The sequence below is a fragment of the Etheostoma spectabile genome, unplaced genomic scaffold (genome assembly GCF_008692095.1).
Source record: "Etheostoma spectabile isolate EspeVRDwgs_2016 unplaced genomic scaffold, UIUC_Espe_1.0 scaffold280, whole genome shotgun sequence".
Taxonomy (NCBI): domain Eukaryota; kingdom Metazoa; phylum Chordata; class Actinopteri; order Perciformes; family Percidae; genus Etheostoma; species Etheostoma spectabile.
The window spans coordinates 757,355-766,060 of NW_022605578.1; the positions used below are offsets into that span (position 1 = coordinate 757,355).

General features: G+C 45.1%; 1 long non-coding RNA gene across 1 annotated transcript; it reads right to left on the bottom strand.

Moving 5' to 3' along the window:
- Positions 1–3,817: 3,817 nt before the first annotated feature.
- Positions 3,818–8,068, bottom strand: LOC116686008 (uncharacterized). The gene is made up of 3 exons (XR_004331122.1): positions 7,919–8,068; positions 7,062–7,065; positions 3,818–3,830 (listed from the first exon to the last, which is right to left on the bottom strand). It is a non-coding gene; the product is annotated as an uncharacterized LOC116686008 (long non-coding RNA).
- Positions 8,069–8,706: the final 638 nt, after the last annotated feature.

Here is an 8,706-nt window from a genome sequence, read left to right on the forward strand (position 1 = left end):
TAATTCATGTGGTAAACAGATACAGATACAGATAATGCTGTACTCGCTCATCCCTATCCTTCACTATGTAAAAGCGCTTTGAGTAGTCGTTAAGACTAGAAAAGCGCTATGTAAATACAATTCATTTACATTTACATCGGCAACACGAAACACAAACAGACAGCCCTGCAGCGTCCCCAAGAGGCTGGGACGTCAAATGATGTAATTTCAGCAAAGCTTCAGAATCAGAATCAGAATCAGAAATACTTTATTGATCCCCGAAGGGAAACTCTGTGTTGTAGTTGCACAATATTATAAATAGAGTAGAAATACAAGAAATAAAGAAAATATAGGGATTGGATACGTACGGTATTTACATAAAGGAATGATTATACATAATTACATAATTCACATAATTAGGATTTGGAATGGTGAAAAGTTAAATAATAATAATAATAATAATAATAATAATTGTGTATTTGAGATTGCACACATGTCAGGCCAGTGTTATTGCACAAAACAGATAATACAGAAATATTGTCCAGTTTCAAACCTCTCTAAGTGTGTGTGTGTGTGTGTGTGGTGTGTCAGACACTTAGAGGGAGGAGTTAAAAAGTTTGATGGCCACAGGCAGGAATGACTTCCTGTGGCGCTCTGTAGTGCATTTTGGGGAGAAGGTCTGTCACTGAAAGTGCTCCTGTGATTGAGCAACAAGCCATGGAGTGGGTGCGAGACATTGTCCCAGATGGCATGTAGTTGGACAGCATCCTCTATCTGACACACCGACAGAGAGTCCAGATCCACCCCCACGACGTCACTGGCCTTGCGAATCAGTTTGTTGAGTCTGTTGGCGTCCGCTACCCTCAGCCTGCTGCCCCAGCATGCAACAGCAAAGAGGATAGCACTGGCCACCACAGACTCATAAAACATCTTCAGCATTGTCCTGCAGATGTTGAAGGACCTCAGCCTCCTCAGAAAATAGAGACGGCTTTGGCCCTTCCTGTAGAGGGCTTGAGTGTTCTTGGCCCAGTCCAGTTTATTGTCCAAGTGCACTCCCAGGTATTTGTAGTCCTCCACGATGTCCACACTGACCCCCTGGATGGAAACAGGGCTCACTGCTGCCTTGGCTCTCCTTAGATCCACCACCAGCTCCTTGGTCTTTGTCACATTGAGCTGGAGATGGTTCTGCTCACTCCATGTGACAAAGTCCCCCACCACAGCTCTGTACTCAGCCTCGTCCCCCTCGCTGATACATCCAACCACAGCAGAGTCATCAGAAACTTCTGAAGATGGCAGGACTCTGTGTGGTAGTTGAAGTCTGTGTGTAGATGGTGAAGAGGAAGGGAGAGAGGGACAGTCCCCTGCGGGGCCCGGTGTTGCTGACCACTCTGTCTGATACACAGTGTTGCAGGCGCACATACTGTGGTCTGCCAGTCAGGTAGTCAACAATCCAGGACACGAGGGGGGGATACACCTCATCGCTGTCAGCTTCTCACCCCAGGGCCGGCGGATGGTGTTGAAAGCACTGGAGAAGTCAAAAAAAAACATGACCCTCACCGTGCTCCGCCGGCTGTCCAGTGGGCGTAGATGCGGTTGAGCAGAAAGATGATGGCGTCCTCAACTCCCAACGGGGCTGGTAGGCGAACGGTCCAGGAGAGGTCTCACCCATGGGCCGCAGCTGTTCCAGAACCAGTCTCTCCAGGGTCTTCATAATGTGGGAGGTCAGTGCCACGGGTCTGTAGTCCTTGGGCGTACTGGGACGTGCGTCTTTGGCACAGGAACGAGGCAAGATGTCTTCCACAGCATGGGGACCTTGGAGACTAGGCTCAGGTTGAAGACAGGTGAAAGAATCACATAGCTGAGAGGCACAGGCTTTGAGCACCCCAGGATGGATACCATCAGGGCCTGCAGCCTTATTAGAGTGGAGTCTGGTCAGCTGTCTTCTCACCTGGTCAGCAGTGAGGCCACAAGAGGTCAAAGGTGGGGTAGGGGGAGGGGGAGTCAGGCGGAGAGAGGTGGAACCGGGAGGCTAGAGGAGGGGGAGGTAGGGCCTCTCTGAAGGAGGGACAAGGGACAGTGAGGGGGGGAGGGGGAAGTAGTGGGGTTGGAGGGTGAGACAGCAGTTGTGTTAATGGGGGGATGGGCAGGAGCAGGAGCATCAAATCTGTTAAAGAACAGATTGAGTTCGTTGGCCCTGTCCAAGCTGCTCAACTCCTCTGCTGCCAGCGTCTGAAGCCAGTGATGGTCCTCATTCCGCTCCAGACCTCCTCATGGTGTTCTGCTGGAGGTTTACGCTCCAGCTCCTCCTGTATTCTCCTAGCCTCCGATCTTCACCTTCAGGTCCCCCTGAATGGCCCTCACCTCCTCCCTATTCCCAGCTCTGAAAGCCCTCCTCCTGCATTCAGGATGTTCTTGATGTCCTTGTACCCACGGTTGTTGTTTGGGTAACACTGACAGTCCTGCTGGGACAGTGCAGTCCACACAGAGTTTATGTAATCGAGATACACTCAGTCAGCCCATCTATGTCCCTCTCATGTGGCTCACAGATGCATCCCAGTCTGTCACCTCAAAACATCCCTGGAGTGTCTCATAGGCCTCCTCCGACCATCTCCTCACTGTCCTTGAGGTCAGAGTTTGCCTTTCACCAGAGGCACATAGCAGGGTTTGATGTGAACCAGGTTTGTGGTGGATCTGCCCAGTGGGGGAGGGGGAGAGTGTATGCGTCCCTGACATTAGCATACAGCGGTGTCCAAGGTCCTCTCCTCTCTGGTATGGCAGCTCACGTACTGGGTGAAGTTAGTTAGTGTGGAGGTCATGGTGACATGGTTGAAGTCACCCGAGATCACAATGAGGGCACTCGGGTGTTGAGTCTGGAGTTGGGCAATGGCGGTGTGGGTGACGTTACACGCCGACGTCGTGTTGGCAGAGGGCGGAATGTAAACAGCAACGGCGATGGCATGTGAGATTTCACGTGGCAGATAATATGGCCGGAGTCCCACAGCGAGCAGTTCAATGTCCGGGCTACAGATACGCTGTTTAACCGTAATGTGACCGGGATTACACCATCTGTTGTTAACTAGAACGGCAAGCCCCCCGCCTTTACGCTTACCGCTCTCGGTGCAGTCCCTGTCGGCCCGAACAGTCTGAAAGCCGTTGATGGAGACGTTGTGGTCGGGAATGTCCGAGTGTAGCCAAGTCTCCGTGAAGCACATTAGACTACACTCCCTGTACTCCCGCTGACTCCGGACTAACGCTGTTAGCTCGTCCATCTTATTAGCCAGTGACCTCACATTGCCCATGATGAGAGAGGGGAGACACGGCTTAAAACTCCTTCTCCTAAGCCTTCGTTGCCTGGACCCCTCTCTCTTCCCTCGCCGTTTCATTCCACCTCTGCATCCTCGATGTGTCCTCCTCCAGATTTCCGTGGGGATGTCTGTGGGCCGGGGCGCCCAAGACGGCGCCTTGTTCGGCTTCAGCGCAATCAGCTGGTCCCGAGTGTAAACAAAGCGGGCATTAAGTGCTCGTGACGGTGCCATGGCTTTCCAAAATTCTCCAAATCGCATAATTTGGGAGAGTGTAGTAAAGTTGTGACTTAGTGTCTGGAAGTCACACACGTAAGAAACAAAAAAAAGACGGTTGAAAAGAAACAAAAAAGACAATTAAAGTTAAAGTAAGAAGACTGAAGACGGAGCAACTACAACAGGCTGCATGCACGTTGGCGCATGCGCACTCCACCGAGCTAGACAACTTAATGAAGTATTTAGGTTTCTTAGTAACAGAAATGGTGGTAAATGGGAAAAAGTGGTAAAAATAATAATACAATCTTCCATGACATTTCCAAGTGTGTGAGCCTACTGTAAATTCTATTTAAATGGATATATTCTGTGCAGGTGCACATTGCTAGACCTGTCTCCACAGAGCTGTAAAATAAGGTCTGGCTCCCCCACACATTCTTTCTTTAACACTAGAACTGCCATGACGGTCATTTTGACCGTTTTGAAATTTATTTATGTAATAACTTTGCTGGATAAACTAATACAATCCTGCTGGTTCCTGACTTTTCCTAAAAGGCTCTATATTTTAATTTAAAATAGTTTTTATATACATTACACACTAGGCAAAGAAAATAAAATCACTTTTACCTAATTCGGCCATACACGGTCATTTTGACCGCTCTGATTTTTGCGGTATTGTTTTTAATCTTTCGCGTGGTTGAAGATGCATATTGGTTGCTTAGTTACTATCAGCGTCTCTGCCAAAGAAACATCATAAGCGGTCTTGAGTAACTAGTGTGGGCATTACCGATGGGCCGAAGGTAAAGCCAGAGTCGGTAACGCTAGCTACCACCGTGAATACGGCGGGGATGGACTCGGCAGGCGCTCTCTCTGTGGAAGGAGCGGTACACCGAGCTAGATAGCCTGTGGCTGCCTACGTGTTAGTACAACTTTATACATCCTCAAACTGGCTGGAATTGCACACATCCTCTCCAAGGAGTGCACCAGCAGTGAAATTGTCCGGAGGAAGTTCAGGCAGCAACTGGCAGAGATGCTGAGACCAGGTTTAGAGAGGAGAAAAGGGAGCGGGGCACGGTCCGAGCAGCGCTGCGCACCACAGCAGGCACCAACACGGAGGCAGTGACAGGTTACGTTAGGTTATAAATGTTCAAATAAGATACTTTTAGGTGTTATTTGCATGTTATAAGTTATGTTGAATGAATTTATATACCATATTTTTCAGATGTGATTGAAATAATTACGTTTTACTATGCCGATATGAATAATTGAAACACGTGGGCAACTCAAGTGTATAATCAAACTCGTTAAATTGTACATTTCGGTGTTATTTTGTTTATCTAAAATGTATTCTAACACAATACCTGCATTAATATTGCAATTACGTATTTATCATGACAGATTATAGAGTTTGGAATCTGGCGGTCAAAATGACCGCTCACGGCAGTTCTAGTAGTTATGGAATCCCGGCAGTTCTAGTGTTAAATCAATCGCAATCGTCTTGGGCGGTGCTAAGCTCCGGTTGCAAAGACAATAGGCTTATTCGAGACAAATTGCGCCTTGCCTGTAAAGTGGACGAGAGCAGGCAGCAGCAGCCGGGGGCGGGGACAAAAAGCTGTAGAGTAGCTGTCAAAATGCTCTACTTGCGATCTGTTGCTGATTTTAATTAACAACGCACTGTAGATGATTCGTGATCTGAACAGATTTAGTCTTTTTGACTTCTAAACGTCACTACACAACATGTCTTCTGTACAGAATAAGCCTTTAAATCAGACAAATGGCAATTAAAAACAATAAAAAATGTGTATACAACGTCATCATGTGGAGTTGATTCTGAACCAATGAGCTGTTAAATCAGCTGCGGCGGGTGTTTCCCAGCAGGCCTTGGGTCCGCCTGGGTCTTGCAAGATAGTGAAAAGCAACTGCGCTGCCTGCGTCTCAGAGCTGCAACCACCTTGATCTCATGAGGTTATCGTTGGCTACGTGTGCATGACGTCTGAGCAAGTCGGAGCACAGAGTTAGACAATATTATCCTGGAAATGAATTGTTGTTGATCCGGACTAGACTTCAGATAATGGTTGTTCAGCCATAGCATTGAAGTAAATAACAGAGCAGCATTGGTGGCAGAGTAATAAAAACTATCTGCAACAACTGTCTTAATTAGCAAACCTTATGTTTCAAGTTACAGTGTGACCTCAGATTAGAGTCCAGTTTCGGGTTCCTTTTTCAGAAAATAGATTTCAAATCTTAAAGGACTCACAATCTTCAATAGATAGAGGCGTATCTTGTTAAAATGGGGTCTAATGTTTTCTCGACTTTTACAACAACAAAAAAAACTGGGCCTCATTACATACTGTTTATGTAGCAGATACTGTCAGACTGAAAGTTGTTCATCACAGAGAAGCTAAAAGCTTTTATGTGATACATTTCTTCATTCATTCATTTTTTTGGAGTACATTTGAGCAAGTACTGTACTTAAGTGCAAATTTGAGGTACTTGTACTTTACTTGAGTTTTTTCATGCCACTTCCTACTTCTACGCCCCTATACATCAGAGAGAAATCTTGTACTGTTTACTCCACTAAAATAATCTTACAGCTTTAATTACGAATAGTTTTGCACACAAAACACAAGTAGTTCATAAAATAATGGTTTATGTGTTATAAACTATCCAAAAATAGATATAAGACAACAATTACAGCTGAAATAATTAGCTGATTAAACACTCTGGATTGAGAGAACTGTTTTGATCGTTTCCAGTTTCTAAAATGTGAGAATTTTTCAGTTTTGAGTACTTTTACTTTTAATAGTTTAAGTACATTTCCCTGATGATACTCACATACTTTTACTTAAAGTGCAGACATTATACTTTTCCGTATTTTCATATCTACAAAGTTATGTTGGATTTTCAAATAATGAGGTAAATGTATTTTAGAGAAACCACTGTGCGCTAAAACGTTACATTGAACTAACTAAAATGCAAAGGCACGGAAACAAGAAGACTTTGTAGTGCAAACTACATAATGACACAAACCTTTCACACTAAACTTGGTGTTTGTTCTGTTTTCAGCATTGAACTAATGGACTTAAGGTACTTACTTAAAGGAATGTAATTGAATTGCCTTGTTGCTGGAAGGTGCTGTAGAAATAAATTTGCTCTCCATGCATCCTCAACCTGTCAGTCATTCTTCAGGGTATAGAAGCCACTGTTGTGCCCGCTTGTCTCAGAAGGCATGTAATGTAACGGCACCACAACCGCTTTCGCCTCGCCATTAATATCTGCGTGAAGTTTTGAAAAATTGTAACCACACTCGTAACCACACTTCATCAGCAGTGTCGTAACTCACTGGGACTTCTACATAACTGCAGAGTCAACCTAGTTTGCCAGCATCTCCGCGCATGTGTGTGTGTGTCTGTCGGAGCTCCACTCTCTGTCAATATGCAGAGGACAGATAAGCTTGAGATTACGCGCTCAGACGCTTTTGGACCAAAATTTGACATCGAAAGATATCCCTCAAAGTGCTGCGGGAAACCCTGAACTACATAGATTTTATCACATGGGCATTTTAACTAACCTGATGCATCAGATGGTTTCTTATTCAGAACCATTTGAGAAGCCATCTTTGGAATCTGTTTGGGAAAAGGGCAGGCACTTTCATAAATTACTTGGCAGGTGATGAACCATCTATCCATCAAACTCTTACCAAAGCCAGTTGGGAGAAGAGCGACAACAGCTTTTCCATTTAGAAAAGCCTTCAGTGCAGTTCTTTTTTATCTTCTTTAACTGACAAAATACTCTCCAGTTCTGATATAACTGATGCCAGTATTTCAGGATAGTGTTCGTAACACAAGACACTGAGGAATGTTTTTCTTATAGGTTACTATATCCTATCTAGAATTAGCAATATACTAAGCCTAACCTATACAATGAATAGAACAGCCGCTTTCTAAGAAGCGTAGTTTCATCTCCAGGGCCTTCTCGTTGAAGTTTTTGTCAAAAAGTCAGAGGGGTCTTTTGTAAAATTGGCTTTTAAGTAAGCCATAAATTAGAGCTTTTGGGGCTACATCTGTAACTTCTTTGTGCCGTTAAACTTTTTATGTTTCTGCATTTTTTAACCCATCACACACAAAATAATTGCAGAGCAGAGACTGCTGGCTTGCATGACGGACAACTCCTACTTTGTCTTAGCTGTACAACCTTTTGGTTTTTCTCTAATTATGTAAGCAATAATGTAGAGCAAGCCGGTCATCAGTGCGAATTAGAACCAAGACAGGGTGATAAGGGGTTCCATTTGCACTCCACATTATCCGGCTTATTACGCAGCTTATTACACGGCTACCCATGCAGGGGTAACATGCTGATAATGTCTGCGTCCCTGTCCGGGCAGTTAACTTTACCACTGATGAGCACGGCTCTCCGGCGGAAACCATGGAGCTAACCAATGCTCTGTTTGCACTGTTGCCATTAGCGCTGTTAGCTCTCCTCGGTTCCTCTACCCTCTCTCTCCCTTTGTGATCTGCTGATCAGCGGTATGAGCTACGCATGAGCACAAAAATTGATTTAAAAACGGTCCGCCAGAGTCTTCATCTGCGTATCCGGTATCGGGTCGCGGGGGCTGCAGCTCCAGCAGGGAACCCCAAACTTCCCTTTCCCGAGCCACATCAACCAGCTCCAACTGGGGAATCCCGAGGTACTAGCCACCTTCCTGAGGAAACCCATTTCGGTCGCTCGTACCCTGGTCTATATCAGAACTCCTTCCATGGCAACGGTCGGTTATACTTAGCAACGGTCTGTTGTACAGAAATAACAGACCATAGAATGCCGCGATTGACAAATCAGAATTGAGCATTTGACCAGGCTGTGTTATAATGCCAGTTGGCATATTGTGGTTAGCATATCTCTCACCGCCAATGTATGAAACTCCCATCTGAAAGGCATTCTGGGAAACTTTTGTAATCACTTTACACTTTTGTAATGCTTTTGATACAGTGTATGACAATGTAAGAGTATTTCCCTTAAAGAAAATGTAGGAATATTTCACTTAAAATCACAGTACATGCTAGTGAAGTCCACATTTTTATTTTGTTTTCTGAGCCCAATAGATAGCGCTCTCTGTTCAACAAAGGGTTAAAAGCACACTGGATTGGCATTACTTGAGCCTTTTTCTTTAAACCAAGAATGCCATCTCGGCGGGTTACCAAATACAAGTAGTGAT